Source organism: Stenella coeruleoalba (genome assembly GCF_951394435.1).
Source record: "Stenella coeruleoalba genome assembly, chromosome: 2".
In the NCBI taxonomy this organism is placed as follows: domain Eukaryota; kingdom Metazoa; phylum Chordata; class Mammalia; order Artiodactyla; family Delphinidae; genus Stenella; species Stenella coeruleoalba.
In genome coordinates this window covers 57,056,969-57,076,551 of record NC_137147.1, presented here as the reverse complement: position 1 = coordinate 57,076,551, position 19,583 = coordinate 57,056,969, and the positions used below count along the sequence as shown (strand labels likewise).

General features: G+C 35.4%; 1 protein-coding gene across 5 annotated transcripts in view; it reads left to right on the top strand.

Moving 5' to 3' along the window:
* LRFN5 (leucine rich repeat and fibronectin type III domain containing 5) overlaps nt 1-19,583 on the top strand; it is a gene marked incomplete at its 3' end in the record, with an annotated part of 254,541 nt that overhangs the window by 81,128 nt on the left and 153,830 nt on the right. Inside the window, exon 1 of one of the 5 annotated variants that reach the window (XM_079914200.1) lies at nt 19,111-19,132. The exons of the other annotated variants lie outside the window; for them this stretch is intronic. Of the gene's footprint in view, nt 1-19,110; nt 19,133-19,583 lie in introns of those variants that run through there. 5 annotated transcript variants of the gene reach the window in all.

The following is a 19,583-nucleotide window of genomic DNA, read 5'->3' as shown; positions in this document are numbered from 1 at the left end:
GGAAAATGAGGTGACTTCTTCTGATCAGTCTGACATGTGTTCTATTAATGAAACTTACTTAACAACCATCTACATAGTGGTTGTTAAAGTCTGGTAATAGATGATTCACATGGATGTGGGAAAATGGGACATCAGACATGGTTAGCTGCAAGGCTGCATGATACATACATGGTCCCTAGAGCACAGGGTTCTGAGGTACATTCACATTGAGAAGTGGTATTTTAGAAGGCATTTTGGCATCAAGTTAGGTCCCAAAGTAATGTGTTTCTGGTTGAAATTTTAATCAGTATATCTGATCTAAAGAGCTAGATTAGTGTCACTTGACCTGGAAGAGGCTCTCTTTTACCTTAGTGCTATGGTTGAAAAGCTTAAAGTAATTTCTTTTCCACTTTTCTGATCCAATCACATGTAAGGTTTATCACCCCTTTTCATATTAGGAGATTTTTCCTGGAAGCCAGCCTCCAAATGTTTTAGATAGTCATGTTGAGATTCTGTTTAAGTAAATCTGAGGTGATTTTGTGCTCTTAAACTAGTCTTCAAAAGTACTTACTTGTTCATGGTTGGAAACAATTTCCAATCTGCTGGATGTCATGGTAAATTAAACCATGGAAACTCTGATTTTTAATCTGTCATTAGGCCAGTCTTATTTTAAAGACCAATTGTGTATTAGTCGGAATAAGTAGGAAGTATACAGATATGTATAAAAAGAGATTATTAGAGGAATTGGCTTACATGGTTTGGAAGCCAAGAAGTCCCACCATCTGTCGACTGCAAGGTGGCAAAACAGGAAAGCTGCTGGTGTAATTCAGTCTGAGTCCAAAGGTCTGAGAATCAGGGGGCTGATGGTGTAAATTCTGATCTGAGTCTGAATGGCCAAGAACTGGGAGTACCAGTGTCTGAGGGCAGTAGAGGATGGGTGTCTCAATTCAAGCAAAGAGATGGAATTTGTCCTCCTTCTATTTGGGTTTGAAATGGACTGGATGATGTCTCCTCACACTGGGGAGGACCATCTACTTTACGCAGTTCACCAATTCAAATGCTCATTTCTTCTGGAAGCAACCTTACAGCTATACACGGAAATAATGTTTTACCAGCTATCTGGTATCCCTTAGCCCAGTCAAGTTGACAGATGGAATTAACCATCACAAGTGACAACCACTGCTTGTCAACTTGGCACCTATATGCATCACCTTAAACCATACTTAATCTCCAAACAGGAACAATAACAAGGTTATAATTTCACCTAACATGATATAACTATCCTACATACAACTGAAAACACTAGTCCCTCCCCCCAGATGAGGATGTAAAGTCCTTGAATGATGTTTACTCTTCTCTGGACATCCTGTGACTTGAATACTATAATGTAAAATTAACGATACTTAAATACTGATATAAAGTCAGTACAGCTTATGTTACATGATAAGGGGATAATAGAAGAAAGAAAAAAAAGTTGTTTGCTTAGTTATGTATATATATACACACACAAACATTCGTAACAAAATAAGGAGGAAAGACTCATGATAATTAGTCCTCCTCCTTAACTAGTCACATGGTCATAAGCAGGTTTTTATAACTACTTCCTTCTATTATCCATTCTATATTCCTTTTGCCTTCAGCAAGCACCTGAGATGGTCACGGTTAATTACCTAGTAAGGTGATTCATTCTTGAAGGGTCTGGGCCATTAGTAGTCGTCTTTGGATGGGTTGTTGTACTTCTCAATAACTTTAATCACAGGTCATGGTAATACTAAGAAACATGCTAAGGGATTTCGTGTATTCCAGAAATACTCTCTCTTACCTCCATTGTGGAGTACTACCCCAATTTCACCTTGGGATTCATGATCATTTACCCCAGCCAACACTGTAACTCCTTTCCTTGCTTGATTCAGAGGTGTTAGCAGCCAAAAATAGCCAGGTAGCAGTCTTAACTTCCAGTTCAATGGAACCATTGTTGTATCTCCTGGTGGAAGCATTCATTGCTCTCTCTGGAACTAAGATCTCCAGGCCAGTAGAGCATTAAGTCTTGGGAACAGGAATCAAAAAGTTTTCTAGTGGGTCCCTAGAGGTAATAGTAAATGGTGCCACTTCCGTTTCTGCCCCGTGATTCCTGGACCTGTGAATCCTGGTTATGGGAGAAACAATGCCATATGTTGGACACTTGACTTAAAACATATGCAGCCTCCTGGAGAACCTTGCCCCAGCCCTGAAAAGTATTGTTACCTAGCTGGTGCTAGCTGGTCATGGGGCCAGTCTATGTTTAAGTTAAATTGTTTGTTTTAATTAATTTATTTATTTTTGGCTGTGTTGGGTCTTAGTTGCTGCACGTGGGCTTTCTCTAGTTGCGGCGAGCGGGGGCTACTCTTCGTTGTGGTGCGCAGGCTCCTCATTGCGGTGGCTTCTCTTGTTGTGGAGCACGGGCTCTAGAGCGTAGGCTCAGTAGTTGTGGCTCGTGGGCTCAGTAATTGTGGCTCGTGGGCTCTAGAGTACAGGCTCAGTAGTTGTGGTGCACAGGCTTAGTTGCTCCGCGGCATGTGGGATCTTCCCAGACCAGGGCTTGCACCTGTTGTCCCCTGCTTTGGCAGGCGGATTCTTACCCTCTGCACCACCAGGGAAGCCCTGAATTGTTTTCTAAAATCCCTGTTGTATAAGTATTATTGGGGGATATCACTTAACTTTTAATATTTCAGTTGGACTTTTGGGGGGGAATTTTTCTTTTAATAGGACTTAATGCTCATGGTAACAACATGAAGCAAAGCATGAGGATGGGGAGGTTCTCAAAAATATGTATCTGGTTTGCTCGTAATTCCAGTCTAGTTAGTGCCATTATTTACCCCAGAAATTTCTACCCTGAAAATATGACTGTCTATATTCTATATTCAAGGAGGTCATATCTCCATAAGAAGTGCATGAAGGACAGTATATTTAAAAAAGAATTCTGTTGGCCAACCATGGCCAAAATAGACCTTCCCAAATGACTATGGGATTGCATTTCTTTGGATTTAAGTGAAGAGTATTCTTTTATTCTCTATGTATGGAGGCCGTTTTTAGATGTCAGCCTCCGTAAGTGTAGTTTGGGGGATTATTTACAACTTCCATTTTAGCCATGTAATTCCCCTCCCCCCATTGTCTCATCTCAGTACTTTACATCTGGTACCATATTGCTGGACCTAGCCTCCACTGAGAATTTCACCTCCATTTTCTAGACTTATTGTTATACTTGATATTATTCTCTTTATCCTTGTCCAAAATATATTGTCATACATTTTACCAGTTGCTAGAGATATATCTTATTCTCTGTACTTTTTAAAAATGGAACTTATTATTAATTTGTAAGCTTGTTTCCTAGGTTTGCAAATAGTCCTATCCATTGTCCATATTTAAGACAAGTTCCTTTTAACAAACTCACTTTCTTCGCTGATTTTAAAATCTAGTAGCCACCATGAAGTATGAAGTATGAAGGATTATGCCACTTTCCTATTAGTTCCTTCGTTGTGTACACATCAGGGAATAAATGTTCTTCTAAAAATATTTTAAGAGAGAAAATAAAGAAGATACCTATTATGTTAGCTGGAATATATGATACATCTCTGGAGAAATAAGCTTATTGCAAGTAATTAGGTTTCTGGCTTCTGTCTGCTCATGATTCAAATGCTCTTAAAGAGTGAAGGCTAAATATGAGATGTACATTGTTGAAGTGATGTATGCAGGGCAGTCAACTGTATCATCCATTACTTATAAGGATAAGTTATTATGGGGCTTGACTAGTTCAATTGTTTGTTTCTAGAAGCATTTTAAAGTACTAAGCTGTATCATTTTTCAAAAGGAGAAAGTAACAATTTTTCTTATAAATTAACTAATATAATTGCAAATGAGCCTCAAAATTTATTCGGTTAAAATTTCAAAATAAGTAAATAAAAACCCACAACCAAAAAAGCATAACACACTACTCAAAGCAGCATCTGTGGCCTCAGTTGCTTTCTTGGAGACTGCAAATATACTAGTGTTACATGAATATTGATGTCATCATAGCTGCCAGTTCCCAAGTATCTTGTTCTAGATTGTGAAAATTCTTGAGATAACTAAGGTAATTTTTTGATTGTTTAGGAATAAAACTAATGCATTTTGAGGTTAATGACCTTAAATAAAAATAATACATATTTTGCATCATAAAATACTTTTGGTAGTCATTCTGCAATAGCCATTAGTATTTTGGCAATTATTCCTACATCATTTTCACACACACACACACACACACACACACACACACACACACACACACACACATATGCACAGAGACACAACAGTGATAGTATTATATAAGCCATTGTATTGACCCTTTTTCAAATGGGATAATACCTTTTCCCTGTTTTCCTCTTTGCTGAGCTCTACTTATCTTTATCTACATCAGACTCTATCCCTGCCCCAGATGTGACAATATGTTTATAATTTCATATGTCTCACTGTGCTCATATATCATATATGATATACATATGTAGATTTACATATTTATAATTAAATGATCTTTGTGTAGTCTATACATGTATTTTTTCTGTATTCTACAGTACAGACGTTTTTCATATCTATCAACATATCCAAACGCCACACTTATATGTTATCACTGTTAGCTTTTATAACCCTGGGTTCATAGGATACACATTCATTATTTAAGCATACCTTGTAGAAACCATCCATGTCAACTAGTATACCTCTAATTTATTTCTTTTAATTCCTCACATAATAAATTTGGTATTATTTATTCATCCATATACTTATTGATATCACTTACTGATAATACTTTTTTTCCGTTGATTTTTTTTCCACCACAGAATACTATAACAAAGATCATGTACTTTATCCTTAAATTCTGGTTTTTTTTTTTTTTTGGAATCGGCATAGATTTCCAGGAGAGGACTTTTTGGGTCAAAGAGTCTGTTAATATTATCCATTTGGTTTCTAAAAAGGCTATCAAAATTCACAGTCCTCTGGCAGTATGCAAGTGTGCCCTCATATCCAGGCCATCTGCTGTTGTTATCAACTGTGTAAATTTCTGTCTGATGGATGTTTTCTAATACTTTATTGTTAATTTGAGTTTGAGCGTCTTTTCATGTGCTTATTGGCTCTTCATTTTATTTTTATATGAATTGTTATTGTTGATTAGAGCTAGATTCAGATGCATTAAATGAAACACTCAAAATAATAGTGCAATGAACCATACAGACAGGTGATTTTCTTTGTTATAAAAGAAATCTAGGGTAGAAAATGCAAGTATTGGTGATTTCTGCTGTGATCTGGGTTCCGGGTCTACTGAGTGCTCTGCCATGCCATTCTACTTGGTTCACTATCATGCGCTGGAACTTTAGCTATTAAATTCCAGACACTCGGAAGGAGGAAGAAGAGGAATAAGTGCTTGCTCCTTAACTTTAAAATAAATCTTTCTTAAATGCACATATTCATTTTTCTTGCGTATATTACACTGGCTCAAAGGTAGGTATTGCTGCACATATTTAGAGAAGTAGTTTGCAAAATGTAGTTCTTTCTGCTTTTGACTGGGTGCCCAGTTTAAAGGCAGGTTTCTGTTACTAAGGAAGAAGGCAAGAATATACATTAGGAAGCCACAGGTATTCTCTGCCACCCATATCCTCGCGTATATTGCTACTGGATTGTCTTTTCTCTTAATTTTTTAAAATTTATTTTATTGAAGTATAGTTGATTTACAATGTTGTGTTAATTTCTGCTATATAACAAAGTGATTCAGTTATAAATATGTATGCACATTCTTTTTCATATTCTTTTCCATTATGATTTATCACAGGAAATTGAATATAGTTCCCTGTGCTATACAGTAGGACCTTGTTTATACATTCTATATATAAGTTTGCCTCTGCTAATCCCAAACTCCCAGTTCATCCTTCCCCCGCCACCCTCTTCTTGGCAACCACAAGTCTGTTCTCTATGTCTTTGAGTCTGTTTCTGTTTCACAGATAAGTTCATTTGTGTCATATTTTAGATTCCACATATAAGTGATATCATATGTTATTTGTCTTTCTCTTTCTGATTTACTTCACTTAGTAAGATAATCTGTAGGTCCATGCGTATTGCTGAAAATGGCATTACTTCATTCTTCTTTATGGCTGAGTAGTATTCCATTGTACATATGTCCCACATCTTCTTTATCCATTCTTCTGTCGATAGACATTTAAATTGTTTCCATGTCTTGGCTATTGTGAATAGTGCTGCTATGAACATAGGGATGCATGTATTTCAACGAACTATTAGCAAACCAAATCCAACAATGCATAAAAAAGATCTTTTCTATTAATTTTAAGGTACTTCCCTGCGACCTACATTTGCAAATATTGGTCTAAGTATAGAATTTGTTTATGTAATATTTTACTGCATAATACCGTTAATTTTCATATGGTCAAATAGCTCCATTTCTTCTAAGTTTTTTGAGTTGGTTAGGAGCTTTTCCCGAATCATTGGATGTACATGATTATATAAAGTTTTCTAAGAATATTGTTGCTTTATTCTGTGTATTTAAATATGTAACCAATATGTACATACATTTGTAAATGTTTTTCATATCTATCAGACATATCCAAGGGTGGCTAAGGTTCTAAATTATCTTTTTTTTTTTTTTTTTAGATTCCATATATATGTGTTAGCATACAGTATTTTTTTTTCTGTTTCTGACTTACTTCACTCTGTATTATCCTTTTACTTAATGGATATTAGGTATGTTACCATTATGGATTAAAATGATAAAATTCATCATCTTTTTTCTCACTGAATTAAAGTACCACACTTGCCATTTATTTTCTTTTCATGTATACTGGAATCTACTTCTGGACTTTCTCTTCTTATATATTTCCTATTCTTTTGTCAACATTCATAGTGGTCTGAGGTCATAATTTTTAGGGCTTGGCAAATTACAGTGCATGGGTCAAATCCAGCCCACTGCCTATTTTTGTAAATCAAGTTTTATTGGAACATGATTGTGCCTATTCATTTTGTATCATATATGGTTCTCTTCTGCTACATTAGGAGAGTTGAGTAGTTGTGACAAACTGCGTTGCCACAAAACCTAAAATAATAACTGTCTGTTCCTCTACAGAAAAGTTTGCTGGTTCCTAAGTAACTAACTGGGTAGCACTTCACCAAATTTATAGATTTTCAAAAACTAAACATCTGCACATGTTTAAATATTACATGTGTTAACTGTTTTGAGTAATAAGTAAGATGACATATATAAATACCATTACAAATTATATAGTTAAATTATCAAAACCGTTTTTTGGTATCAAAAAGACTGTCAATTAAGTAGAGGATTAGATAGTAAAACATTTCATATTAGAATTTATTTTTCACTATTAAGTTGTCATTTTAGGGGTAAACATTCCTAATGGGGATCATATTACATTATATTTAAATAATTTTGTTATTTTATTACAGGAAACTTCAAGCATACATTTAAAAAATTAAAGAACTGTATAATGAACCTCTAAGTACATATTACCCACTTTTAATAATTATCACCAAATGGCTAATCTTATTTCATTTATCCACCTAATCTCTTTTTACAACCTTAATATTTTTAAAACAAACCCCAACATCATATTATTCCATCTGTAAATATTTGAGCATGCATTGTTAAAGGTTAAGGACTTTTTTTTTTTTTTTGCGGTACACGGGCCACTCACTGTTGTGGCCTCTCCCGTTGCGGAGCACAGGCTCTGGACGCGCAGGCTCAGCGGCCATGGCTCACGGGTGCAGCTGCTTCGCAGCATGTAGGATCTTCCCAGACCGGGGCACAAACCCGTGTCCCCTGCATCGGCAGGCGGACTCTCAACCACTGCGCCACCAGGGAAGCCCAAGAACTTTTTGTTTTAACAAATCCACATCACTATTATAACACCTAAAAAAATACTGTTACTATCTTTATATAATCAAGTATCCAATCAGTGTTTAAATTTTTATATTTCCTTCGTAAGTTTTTTTTCATGACTGGTTTCTTCTAATCAAGATGCAAAGGTGTTCCACAAATTGCAATTAGCTGTTATTTCTTAGGTATCTTCTAATCTGTGAATTCTTGTTCCCTTTCTTCCTCCTTGCAATGAATTAATTGAAGACACTAGGCTGCTTTGTTCTTTATAGATCCCCACATTATGGATTTTGCTGGTTGCCATCTTTTTCACATATTTTTCTGTTATCTGTATTTTCTGTAAACAGGTAGTTAGATATAGATCTGGATAAGATTCAAGTTCACATTTTTTTTGACCAGTATTAGTCATCAACTGTCCTGTGTATTCCACTTGTTTTTATCAGGAAGTACATGATGTCTGGGTTTCTCTCCAGTATGAGCTCTCAAGTATTGTGAAATTGACACATCTGTTATACAGTTATCTATCAGCTACTCACTAAATTTTGTTGGTTGTTATGGAGATTCGTTATTTTATTATTTCATTAGATTCATTATCTCATTACAAAGTGGTGATATTTTAGGTTTATCATTATTTCTTCATCTGTTAGCTGAAAATCACTTACAAAGTAAAACAACTCTCATCAAATATCTGTTACACTTAGGTACAGTTCTTGTAGAGGAAAAATAAATACTTGATTCTTTCCCTTAGTTTACAAGTCATCCAAATATTTTGGTTTCCTGGCATCCTCTAAACATAATGTGTGGGGTTTTTTTTTTTTTGGTTTTATTAATTACTTCTTAAGTACCACCATGCTTAAATTGCCCCAAATTTGGCTAGTAAAAGTTCCTTTTGTTACTTCTTAAGTCCTTTTGATTAGACGTCAGTGATCTTCCTTGCTTATCTGTTAAGTGAGATGATCCAGATATTTCTTGTATATTTTTGGACCCAGTGTGAAAACCCCTTGGGTTTCTGAGGATTAGAATTTGAAATCACTTTTCATTTTTCACATTGTTTCATAAATGTATCAATGGGAAAATACTTCATATATTGTCTCATTTATGAACTCCATTTCTCATATTTTTCTTTAAATAGTTCCCAAATGTGTGAAAGAAATGTTTTATACTTATTAAAAATCTCAGCTGTCATTTCTTTCTATAGCACTGACTATGGTGTTGAATCCCTTTTTGTACATGAAAAATGTCACTCTATGCCATCCGTTTTTATTTACTTTGTATTTCTTTGGAAAGTAATCATAATTTTAGGAATATGTATATGTATCTACATATACATATGTATATGTATCCAAATAATATAATGAGAAAATTAAAGGAGAATATAAGCTTATTTTAGCTTTATTTTATGAATACTAAGTAGATATATCTCAATTTTACCTAAATATGAAAATGTAAGATTTACCCCAATATAAAGCTATAAAGGAAAATATGGTTTATTCTGGCCTAAGTGACTTTATCATTGAATGTAAACATACCTAGAGAAATAAACACAACAACCAAAAACCAAAAAGCAAGGCAAAACAAGCCATAGGGTTGAAAGCCAGGTTCTGAGTTCACATTTCTCTCTCTGAGGATAGATTAACTGGTATTACATATAAATTATTACCTATTGTAAACCCCAATATCATGAGAGAATGCATAGTTGTTGTTTTTAAAAAATAGTACATTGCATAATTTACAACTGTTAAAAACTATAGATAAGTTTTGTTTTTAGGCAAAACATTTTTAAAGCAGTGATACACACACACACACACACACACACACACACATACACATTAGATAAGTAATTTCTCTTCTCCAGTTTGAAACTGCATGAAAGCATCAATACATTAATGTTGACATTATTATGTAATAATTCTAGATCCTGATCAAGAACCTTAGTTCACAAACATTTTGAAAGGACCTTAGATTAATGAAGTTTCATTAATGACATATTCCTGTATCACGGGTTATGAAAGTACCTCAGGATCGAGTTTTAGAAAGCATTTACATAAATTTTCTGAATCTTTTTTTGAAATAGCTAATGTGGTTATATTCTGCCAAACGTGTGCTTAGTAGAGGGTTTCCTATTAATGCAAATGTGTTTAGAATAATAACATAAGACACTGTTTTAAGTAGGTAATGTAGTTTGCCAGAAACGAGTATAGCATAAGATGCATTTTTATTTGACTCATATTTATTTAATGATCTATAATTTAATGGTTCTTAATTCTGAAAATTACTCAAAAATAACAATGGGAAATATATATTTAAATTTTGTTTATGAGTTTCCCTCTGTCAAAAGGGAAGACCAGATAGCCTGAAAAAATATCTTACTGTAAACAAAAAGAATGCCGATTAAATATGACACACATGCACATACATACACACATACACGTACATAAAAGTTTCAGGAAACTAATGGATACTGACTAAAGGATAAAAATAAAGTGAAAATAGGAACCTATAGAGATAAGCAATTTATAAACTTGCTGGTTGTTCTTGGGAAAATTTTGAGCTTCCATTTTTTAGATGGGTACATCCAGTGCTGGGGACAGGAGACAAAGCCAGGACACATATAGATGGGATGACTCATAGGAAATGCCAATCTAAAACCAGAGTCCTGGAGAGTAACATGCTTAGTGAGTAAGAGAAGTAAGAAAAGATGCTTTACAGAGAGAAAAATAAAAACAAGCACTTTTCTGCCTTGAATTTAGCCCCGGGGCTACGAGAGAGATGTCAATAAATACAGTCTCCTGAGAATTCAAAACCTCAAAATGAATACCATATATAAAATAGATTTGTGACCTGAATTTATCATACTTCTGGTTCAAAGCAACCTTAAACTATAAATTATTTTCAAATTAGTTCCTCATTGGTAGTGCTTATAGACAACTGGCAGAAGCAATCATAGTTTCTCTCTAAAGAAACCCTCCTTAACTAGAGGACTGAAATAATTTCACAGATAAGGTTTCATTAACATAAACTCATAATAAAACATCAGAAAATATATGAGAAGAAAAGCACTATGAATGAATGAGACAGTAGAACTAAGCAGAAGTAATAGAAACAAATAGAAAACAAAATCAGATTCTCACTGTTTTCATATTTAGATGCCAGAATGTATATATAAAACCAGTATGTGTGTGTGTGTGTATATACACACACACACATAATGGAGATATTTATCTGTCATCTACTTATCTGAATCAAGAGAATCCTTAGGAATAGGAGACTATGAAAGGTGTCCAGACAGCCAGACAGGTTAGAAAAAGAACCTGTGAAACTTCAGGAAATGAGAAAAATGTTGAAAGTAATAATTCAATCAACAGCAGATCAGACACAATAAAAGAAAGAATTGGTGAAGTTGAAGGGAGAACTGAAGAAATTACACAATGGACAGTAGGAATAGAATATACATGAGATATTGAGAGACATGAAGGACGGCTTGAGATAATCTAATATGTGTTAAAACAGTCTTAACACTGTTTTATAAACCAAGTATCTCCCTCTTTTTCCATATCATCTAATGTCTTTCAAGAAAGTTTTCTCAAAGAATTATTAATTTTCTCCAAGAAAAATAGTTTGAATTTTGTACTAGTATTGTTCCTAGATACCTTCTTCTAAAATTGATCTGTAGATTGTATCATTCCAAACAAAAATTATAATAGGTTTTGTTATCAAACTTGACAGTTATAAAATTAATGTAGAACAAAACAGATCAAGAAGAACCAAGACATAGTTAAAAAATGAACATGTTTAGGTCTTGGCCAAACCCAATAGCAACAATTGTTATATAACTTTAGCAATTAATGTGACATTAGCACTGAGATATTCAAGAAAGAGTCCAATGAAGAAGAATAGAGATTTACAGACAAATCCACACAAATATGAAAAGTATTTGATAGAAGTATTTTTGCAGATCGGTGGGGAAAGAGTGGATCATTAATAATGCTTTAAGAACAGTTGATTACGCATGTGAAAATATTTAAAATTTGTGACTACATTATTCATGAATCACTGTTCACAAATTCCAGTTGGAGTAGAGACATAAGTGTGCAAAAACAAATCTTTTAAAACTTTTGAAGTAAATAATGGAGAATCTTTGTGATATAAAGGAAAATATTTAAGTATTCATTAACAATAAACAATAAAGAAAAATGTACAAACCATAAGAACAATATTGAGAAATTTGACTCCTGTAAAATTAAGATTTTAAAAATCTAAACATTTTATAAAATACAAAGATAAGCCATAAACTTGTCTTCATTAAAAATATACTTGAAGGGCTTCCCTGGTGGCGCAGTGGTTGGGAGTCTGCCTGCTGATGCAGGGGATGCGGGTTTGTGCCCCGATCCGGGAGGATCCCACATGCCGCAGAGCAGCTGGGCCCGTGAGCCATGGCCGCTGAACCTGCGTGTCCAGAGCCTGTGCTCCGCAACGGGAGAGGCCACAACAGTGAGAGGTCCACGTACCGCAAAAAAGAAAAGAAAAAAATATATATATACTTGAAGATATATGTAACTGTATATGTAACTAACAAAGGATTAGTATCAGTGATATGTGAAAAATACCCCATACACAGAATAAAATCTTTAGAATTACCCTGTAAAATGGCCAAAGGCATAAATATATATTTTCTAGAAGAGGAAATAAGAACGGTTAATAAATCTATAAAAATACATGCAATATTACTGGTAATCAGGGAAATATAAATTAAAAACAAAATGAGATACCATTTCAAATCTACCACCAAAGTTGGCAGACCCTAAAACATCCAGAATCAAGTTGTTAGAGTATATAGAACAATGCTTATAATTTTGTCTGCTGGTGAGAGGTAAATTGGTACAATCTCTTTGTGAAACAACTTGTTATTACCTTGTAAATTTGAGTATGTGCATACCTTATAATATGATAATTTCAACTATAGGGATATAATCCAGAGAAGCTCTACTGAATGTGGATGAGGAGACAAGAGCATTCTTGGCTACATTTCTTATAATAGAAAAAAGTCAGAATAATCCAAATGTCCAGCGACAGAACAATGAATATGTAAATTGCAGTGTATTTATACAGGGGAATACAATGCAGCGGTGAAAATGAACTATAACTAAATGCATAAATGTGCAAAATTAATACTATAATAGAAATGGAAAACGTAAGATTCTAGAACATGGTTACTTTATGTGGGTGAGATATGGAATGGGGAGGAACAGGGGCTTGAGAGTCATATTTTTTTTTTTTCTTTAGATAGTATGTAAATGGGTGCTTGTTTCTCTGTCTTTTCAGTGGCCCATATATAATTGGTCATGCCCCTCCTTGAGGATTTGCATTAAATCAAGAGTTTTACCAGTACAGCATTAATATATTATTAATTTTTTTACCCTCAAAACCTACAACATAATACTTGAGACATAATTATCATACAAGAATAGTTGCTTGTCTTTACTATTTATAACCATGTCTTTATTATATCTAAAGTATTCCTGGGTAGCAGTTTCAGATTAAATTTCTCCCTTTGCTGTAATGAACTAATGTTTTACTCTAATAGAAATTTAATTTTGATTAGATAGACTTTTGTTATTTTCCAAGATGCAGGGGCAGTGGTATTTTAGATGGTTTGGTCAAATATGCTAAACATCATCATGTGTTTTCAGAACTTTTCACAGTACTATCCTGATACATTCCTCAAACTCCCAGAACATAGACATAGAATAATGGGGTTGTATGAAATATTGGTGGGGAAAGATATATAGAGGCAGACAGATTTCCAGAATTCTCAAACTCATGAGTTACATACCTAAAAGTTGAAGGAAATTATACATTAAATAATATAATGAAATAAAGAGAATGAAAGATAAACAAGAGAGAAAACATCCCCCAAATCTAGTGCTTCCGCATGTAAATGGCTCCTCATTACCATTCTGAAATGGTTTGCTTAAAAATCAAAGAGGATTTCTTCTAAAACCAGAGCCTTGACATTTAAAAAGTTTTCCTCTTTTGTCCTTCCTCTGTATTGAGTCATCAGAACATTCTATCCTCCAATCCATTCCTATAGAATGTTTAATTGACTTTATCTTGGGTCTTAAATGAGGTTTATAACTTAGGAATCAGAATGGCTTTTTACGGCTCCATACCAAAGGTCAGAATTCCAGCTCTGTCTCTCTGGTCTTTATTAATCTCCTCCTTTAACAAAAGCACCTCACATCATATCTCACATTTGGTCTTAATTTGCAGGTAGAGACTATTCTTTCAGAAGCAGATGAGTTTATAATTCTCCTTGGTTCCTGGTCAGTTTTCTCCCTGACCTCTCTCCTTCAAGTCATAGCCCTCAATGAAGTCTTTGTTCTGATGAAATTACTTTTTCGAGTTCTATTTTCTCCCTCCTTCTTTTGACCTTTATTTTTTTGCCAAACCAATTTATTTATTTATTTATTTATTTTATTTATTTTTTTTTTGGTGGTACGCGGGCCTCTCACTGTTGTGGCCTCTCCCGTTGCGGAGCACAGGCACCGGACGCACAGGCTCAGCAGCCATGGCTCACAGGCCTAGCCACTCCACGGCATGTGGGATCTTCCCGGACCGGGGCACGAACCCGTGTCCGCTGCATCGGCAGGCAGACTCTCAACCACTGCGCCACCAGGGAAGCCCCCCAATTTATTTTTTAAATCCTATTCTTTTTTGCTTTATACGTATTGCTCTGGGAAAAATCACAATCTCATGATATCAGTGATCATTTTCTGACTCTTTTCCATGATACTGTTTCTTAAGCTTATTAGATTAGTGTTTTAAGGTGTCTATAAAGAAGGATGAAAATGGTAATGATATTAGCTAGCCATTCTGGATATTATGGTGGTCCTTCTTTCTTCTCATCTCACTTTCCATTATGCCCCACCTGGTCATACTAAGCCAAACATTTGATCTTTCTGTCTTGCAGTGATAGATTCAGGAATGGCTCAGACTAGGCTTAGATGGGTCAATGCACGTAGAGGACAGATTTGCTGGGCACATGTGGGACAGAATATTCTTGTGTTTGAGAACTATGAAAGTGATATTTTCTATCTCTTACTAGATGTGAACCCCAAAATGTGTAGGTTCAAATTCACTGGTGTCTATATGGTGAGGAGGGACCAGCCTTAGAGTAAAACTAACATTGCGCACTGAGGAGAGTTAGAAAACTTGGGTCCAGGATGACATTTCTGAGTCTTTGAACCCTGCTGATGCCCATCCTCACCACAGCTTCTCTTATGTCAGCTAAAAATTTTTCTTATTTTAAGTCAGTTTAAGTTATATTTTTCATTACTTTCAATCATATCCATCCTAAGGGTTACACTAGTCTTCATTAAATATCTATTCTGTGTCAAATCCTGAAGTTGACATTTTAAATATTTTATAACTCTAATAGGCGCTGCTTAATAGCAGGTTCTCTCAACCTCAGCAACATTGATTTGGGGGCCACATAATTCTTTGTTGTGGGATTTTGTCCTGTGCACTGTAGGATGTTTAGCAACATCCCTGGCCTTTACCTGCTAGATGCCAGTAACACGTACCAGTTGTCACAGCTAAGCATATCTCTTGATACTGCCAAATATCCGCTGTCAGACAAAGTCATATTTGGTTGAGAAAACTATATTAAAGGAAAGCATATTGATCTTATTTACACATGAAGGAATGGCGGATATAAATGTTTAAGTAAATGGATCAAAGACTGCAAAACTAGAACATGCAAGCACCAAGGTTTTGCAACCCCCAAACTTTAGTTCTTTAACTTCATTAGTCACTGCTAAAAAGAAGTACACTTACTACATATATACTAGTTGGAAGGTGATTTGTTCAAATATAAGGCAGTTGTTATTATTATTATTGTTAGTATTTTGGTGTATGGTACCAGTATGTTGAAAGCACAATGCTCAGCATGGTGCACTCCTACAGGAACTACTCTTTTCTCCTAATGCCCCAAAGTGGGCTGTGTTGTCTTTCCATTTGGATGAATCTCCTGCAAGTTCCACAACTTCTTCAGTCACTGTTAGATAATATAAATGCTTTACAGGCTCTTTTACTTAAAATAACTATCTAATTTCAGAAATTAAATGGCCAGTCTAATATATTTTTCAAATTCTTCATTTTTATTTAAATTTAATTTTCTCCTCTCTTACAACTCAGTCTTATTTCAGGCTAGAAACTAGGAGGCAGAGTGGCGCTTGTATTCAGCTTTTTGTCTTTTCCCACATCCTTTCTTCTCTTCCCCTGCTCACTGTTTCCTGGTTCCTAATCTGAGACTAGAGCTCAGAAAGGGAAGAGACTTGAAGATGAGGAAGAACTTTACTTTCTTGGTAGCGATGTTCTCTGGTATGGGTACTTTCTGGCATTGGGGGTATTCTAAGCTGACTTTTGTCGTGAGATACTCAGAAGCTAATCAAGGATATTGCTTTCTCTCAATATTACAGAGTTGATGCTTTTCGTCTGGGTTGCCATGGTATTCTTGTTTTAGCCCCCAGATATTTGTCTGTTACCTATATTTGGGTAAACTAAAATAAATCCAGTCTTGTTCACTACCAAGTATTTCATATCTGATCAGCTAGAAATAGGTCCGTTTGACTCATAATTGAAAGAAGTATAACCCACTCTACTTTCTGTGTCCCTAGCCAGAATGCTAGCCTTATAGCCTCTTACCTTTGGAATTTTCCAAGCTGCAGTCCAGTGTCAGTCTCAGCCTCCCCTATAACTTTAAGAGGCATGGGCCGATCTCTGGAGCAGTAATGAATGATGATCCCTCCTCATCGTAAGAGACAGGGAATCATCTCCCTCCTCTCTTATATGAGATGTAAAGAGAGGAAATGCCACAACATTCCTACAAATTCCTCCCAAAAATCTCTCTGTTCATTTCTTCAGCTTCAAACCTCTTACTTAGCCTGGAAAAGGATGATAGGCCAAAAGTTACTACATATATTTTAGATCACTAATATCACAAGTACTCCATTCATGGTCTATCTGCTCACTGTGGAATATGGGGATGCTTGTCACTGTGGTGTTATTCTCAGTTTTTGTGACCTCTCTCAAAAATGAAAGGGAAAGTGTCCACTTTAAGCATCTTATTAGGCATAGATAAAACGTAAACTCATTGCAATGCATATAGCAAAAGATAGTTGGATTCATTTCAGGAGAACTGACTATGGTCTTGGATCTGTTTCATTAACTCAGTGACCTTGGAGGAGTTACTTGGCCTTTTTAAGCCTCAGCTTCCTCATCTGTCAGAAGGATATCTACTTTATTAGACTTAAATGCCTGAAGTAGTTGATTCACAATAAGATGGCTATGGGATGTAATTCTAGAATATGTACTTCTCTGCCTTGCAATTTTGAAGTATCACTAGCGTAAGTGACCATTGAGCTTATTGAAATTAGCCAACCATATTATCAAATGTCAAGTTTATAAACATGTTCTTTGATTTGTTTGACATGGATTAGAAAGGGCAGAGAAATATGTCTTTCGCTAACAACAGGCAAAAGTGTTCATTATTATTAACTATTTTAAGCCTGTATTTTATAGGTACTTAAACCATAGTGTACATTCTAAAGATCATAACATAAAATGCTCAATTTCCAGAATTCAAATATTTGTATACATATTTATCATACCACATTTGTATGGGAAGGGTTCCTTTAGGTAGACATTATGGTTGGTTTCCTCAAATCCACCTCACCTCTGGCCGATTGTATAGCCATTTTGGTGATTGGCCAAAGCTCTACAGCTTAACCTTAGTTAATCTAAGGCAGAGGTAGTAACTCCACATGTCTTGTTAGCAACTGGTTCAGAAACCCACCTTTAAGCACATCAGTGATTGACATTCCACTACTGCTTTATGAGTGGACATATGACCTACATCGGGCCATTAAAACTGGCAGAAGGTCCTTTTCATGATTAGGGAGGGGCTTGTGCCACTTCCCATGCAGCAGACAGAATTGAGAAAGCAAGGGCTTCCAGAAGCCATTGTACAACCACGGAGGAAGCAGCCTCAGGATGAAGCCTAACACTGCACTACAGAGTACAGAGCATCAGACTAGAAAGAGCCAGGGTCTTCAAATACTTTTCAGAACTGCCTTTCCTCTGGACTTCCAGAATTATGAACCAGCAGAATAGTTTCCTTTTATTCATCATACGAAAAGCAAAAAGAACACCGTCTGTAAAAATGTGTTCTTTTCATTGTTTTACTCTTACCCTGTCTTTGGGCACTCAAATCATTTCAAAGGGCTTATGTACTTATTGAAATATATCATCTTATTTGTTCTATTTCAGCCTTTCCATTTCTGCAAAGGTAGAAGATTTTGAATGAGTGCTTTATTATTTTTAAGCTGATAGCTTTTTAAATATAGGCATATCTTGGAGACTTTTGGGGTTCAGTTCCAGACCACCACAATAAAGCAAATATCACAGTAAAAGTCACACAAATTTTTTGGTTTTCCAGTGCATATAAAAGTTATGCTTACACTATACTGTAGTCTGTTAAGTGTGCAATAGCATTATCTCTAAAAAAACAATGTACATACTTTAAAGATACTTTATCGCTAAAAAATGCTATAGTTTTCAGGGAGTAGCAATCTTTTTGCTGGTGGAGGGTCTTGCCTCAATGTTGATGTTGGATGTTGATGTTGCTGACTGACCAGGGAGGTAGTTGCTGAAGTCTGGGACAGCTGTGGCAATTTCTTAAAATAAGACAGCAATACAGTTTGCCACATGGATTGACAAACGATTTCTCCGTAGTGTGCAATGCTGTTTGATAACATTTTACCTACCATAGAAGAATTTTTTTTCAAAATTGGCATCAGTCCTCTCAAACACTAGTGCTGCTCTATCAACTAAGTTTATGTAATATTCTAAATGTTTTATTGTCATTTCAACAGGCTTCACAGCATCTTCACCAGGAGTAGATTCCATCTCAATAAACCACTTTCTTTGCTCAACCATCAGAAGCAACTCCTCATCCATTAAAATTTTACCATGAGATTGCAACAATTCAGTCACATCTTCAGGCTCCACTTCTAATTCTTATGCTTTTGCTCTTTCCACCACATCTGCAGTTACTTCCTCCACTGAAGTCTTGAACCCCTCAAACTCATCCATGAGGATTGGAATCACTCTCTTCTAGACTCCCGTGAATGTTGATATTTGACCTCTTCCATTGAATCGTAAATGTCCTTAGTGGCATCTAGAATGGTAAATCCTTTCCAGAAGATTTTCAACTTATTTTGCCCAGATTCATCAGAGGAACCACTATCATGGCAGCCATAGCCTTACAAAATGTATTTCTTAAATGATAAGACATGAAGGTCGAAATTATTCTTGATCCATGGCTGCAGAACGGATGTTGTGTTAGTGGGCATGGAAACAACATTATTGGGCATGAAAACAACATTAATATCCTTGTACATCTCCATCAGAGCTCTTGGGAGACCAGGTACATTGTCAATGAGCAGTAATATTTTTAAAAAATCTTTTTTTCTGAGTAATAGGTCTCAACAGTGGGATTAAAATATTCAGTAAACCATGTTGTAAACAGATGTGCTGTCTTCCAGGCTTTGTTGTTGCATTTACAGAGCACAGGCAGAGTAGATTTAGCATAATTCTTAAGGGCCATAGGATTTTTGGAATGGTAAATGAGCATTGG